Source organism: Orycteropus afer, unplaced genomic scaffold (assembly GCF_000298275.1).
Source record: "Orycteropus afer afer isolate SDZICR_OR568_19922 unplaced genomic scaffold, OryAfe1.0 scaffold01179, whole genome shotgun sequence".
Lineage (NCBI taxonomy): Eukaryota > Metazoa > Chordata > Mammalia > Tubulidentata > Orycteropodidae > Orycteropus > Orycteropus afer.
The window spans coordinates 25,614-29,244 of record NW_006922766.1 but is presented as its reverse complement, the minus strand read 5'-3'; positions in this window follow the sequence as shown (position 1 = coordinate 29,244).

Below are 3,631 nucleotides of genomic sequence, written 5' to 3'. Positions count from 1 at the left end.
TGGAAAGTGTGTTTGCTCTGTAAATTTTCACCCAAATCACAATAAAAAAAAAAAAAAAAAAAGAAATTAAATGGCTGATGTCACAACAGAATCCACAGAAGTAAAAAGAATAGTATCAGGGTACTAAGAAGAACTGCACTCCAACAAATTAGAAAATCTAGAAGAAATGGACAGACTTCTAGAAACACATTGCTTACCTAAAGGAACACAGACTAAGATAGAAAATTTGAACAGATCCATAACAAATCAAGAAACTGAACAGATCATAATATAATTACCAACAAAAACAAAAAAGTCCTGGCCCAGAATTCTACCAATCATTCAGAGAAGAGATTGCACTCATCCCACTCAAACTATTCCAGAAGATAGAAAAGGATGGAATCCTCTCAAATTCATTTTATGAAACAAGAATAACCCTGATACCAAAACTAGACAAAGACACCACTGTATAGGAAAACTACAGAACAATATTCCTCATGAATATAGACACAAAAATCTTCAACAAATCCTAGCCAGTAAACTCCAATAACATATAAAAAAAATAATACATCATGACCAAGTGGGATTCATACCAGGTATGTAAGGATGATTCAACATTAGAAAAACAATCAACATAATCCATCATATAAGTAAAATAAAGGAAAAGAAGCACATGATCATATTAACAGAGGCTGAAAAGGCATTTGATAAAATCCAACACCCATTCCTGATAAAAGCTCTCAGAAAAATAAGAATAGAAGGAAAATTCCTCAACGTAGTAAAGGGCATATATGCAAAACCAACAGCCAACATCATTCTCAACGGAGAGAGACTGAAACCATTCTCCCTGCAAACAGTAACCAGGCAAGGATGACCCCTATTTCCACTTCTATTCAACATTGTATTGGATGTCCTACCCAGGGCAGTAAGACAAGAAAGGGAAATCAAAGGCATCCAAATTGGTAAGGAAAAGGTAAAAGACTTCTCCAAAAGAGTAAAAAGAAAACCTATAGATTGGGGAAATATATTTCATTATGGCATATCTGATAAGGGACTTTTCTCTAAAATTTATAGAAAACTCCAACATCTCAACATAAAAAAGACAATCTTTGAAAATGGGCAAAAAACATGAAGAGATACTTCAAAGAAGATATTCAGACAGCCAAAAATACGTGAAGTGTTCACAATCATTAGCCGTTGTTACTGTTTATTAGGCACTGTTGCATCTGCTCTGATTCATAGCTACCTTATGTCCAACAGAACAAAACACTGCCCAGTCGAGGATCATCCTCACAATCCTTGCTATACTTGAGCCCATCATTGCAGCCAATGTGCTAATCTATCATGTTGAGGCTCTTCCACTTTTTCACTGACCCTCCACTTTACCAAGCATGATAGCCTTCTCCAGGGAATGGTCCCTTCTGACAACATGACCAAAGAAAATGAGACAAAGTCTGATCATTCTTGCTATTCCAGATGCACTTCCTCCGGGACAGATTTGTTCATTATTCTGGCAGTCCATGGTACTTTCAGGATTCTTCTCCAACACCATAAGTAAAAAATAAAAAATAAATTTAAAAAACCACCTCTTCTTCAGTCTCCCTTATGAATTGTCCAACTTTCACATGAACATGAGGTTATTGAAAAGACCATGGCACGGGTTAGGTGCACCTTAATCTTCAAAGAGATATCTTTGCTCTTCAGCACTGTAAAGAAGTTTTTTCAGCAGTTTTCCCAGTGTAATATGGCATCTGATTTATTGACTGCTGCTTCCATTGGTGTCAATTGTGGATCCCAGTAATAGGTTATCTTTGACAACTTCAATCTTTTCTCCATTTATCACGATGCTGCTTATTGGTCTAGTTTTGGTGAGGAATTTCATTTTCTTTATGTTGAGGTGTCATCCATACTGCAGACCATAGTCTTTAAGCTTCATCAGTAAGTGCTTCAAGTCATCTTCACTTTCAGCAAGCAAAGTTGTGTCTTCTGCATATCGCAGGTTATTAATGAGTCTCCCTCCAATTCAGATGCCAGTCTTCTTCATATAGTCCAGCTTCTAGGATTATTTGCTCAGCATACATATTGAGTAAGAATAGTTAAATGATACAAACCTGATGCACACCTTTCCGAATTTTAAAGCATGCAGTATCCCCTTGTTCTGTTTGAAGGACAGCCTCCTGGTCTATGTACAGGTTCCTCATGAGAACAATTAAGCATTCTGGAATTCTAATTCTTCTCTATGTTATCCATAATTTGTTATGATCTACACAGTCAAATGCTTTTGCATAGTCAAAATACCAGTAAATGTTTTCCTGGTATTTTTTGCTTTCAGCCAAAATCCATCCAACATCAGCAATGATATTCCTCATTCCACGGCCTCTTCTGAATCTAGCTTGCATTTCTGGAAGTGCCCTCTCCATATACTGCTGCGATCATTTTTTAATTATCTTCAGCAAAATTTTACTTGTATATGATATTAATGATACTGATCAACTTCCACATTCTGTTGGATCACCTTTCTTTGGAATGGGTACAAATATGAATCTTTTCCAATCATTTGTCATTAGAGAGATGCAAATCAAAACAACAATGCGATATCATCTCACCACAGCACTAATAGCAAATTTCAACAAGAGAGAAAATAAGAAATGCTGCCAAGGATGTGGAGAGATTGGGATTCTCATCCACTGCTGGTTGGACTGTAAAATGATACAAGCACAGTGGAAATAAGGCAATTCCTTAAAAAGTTGGAAATAGAAATACTATTTGATCCAGCAATCCCATTACTAGCTACATATCCTAAAGAAGTGAGAGGCAGGACATGAATAAATATATGCACACCCATGTTCATCGCAACACTGTTCACAATAGCAAAGAGATGGAAACAACTTAAGTGCCATACACAGAAGAATGGGTAATGAAACTGTGGTACATACACACAACGGAATATGATGCAACACTAAAGAATAATGCAGAACCTGCAAAACACTGCATAATATGGATGAACTTGGAGAACATTATGTTGAGTGAAATAAGTCAATCACAGAAGGACAAATAAGTATTAGTCCACTATTGTAAAAAGTCAAGGAAAGGTTTATATACAGAAGGAAATTTTTTTTGTTGGTTACCAGAGAGAGGAAGGGATGAAAGGGAAAATTAGTTGTTACCAGGAGCAGCAAAACTAAAAAAAAATCCTCACTGCCATTGAGTCAGATCTGACTCATAGCAACCCCTCTTTGGGGTTCCGAGGTGGTATCACTATGGAAGTAGATTGTCTGATCTTCCTTCCTGAGCAGAGGTAGTAGGGAGGGGTAAATGAGAAGTTTTGTTTGCAGGGCATTAAGATTATGCTAATGTTGGTGGAATATTTTGAAAAAGGATAGCAATAATGATGGCACAACATGAAAAAATATCATCAATATCCCCGAGCTGTAAATATTGAAGTTGTGATTTTGGTGAATGTCTTAGTATGTATGTTTTCACCACAATAAAATTAAAATTAGAAAAACTATACAGACACAAGAATATCTTTCATGAAATCTCAACAAATTAAACCCAACAGTATTTTTTAAATGTTATATCCCAAGAAGCAAGATTGTTTTAACATTAAAAACACAATCAATAAATTCACCATATTAAAAAAAAAAAAAAA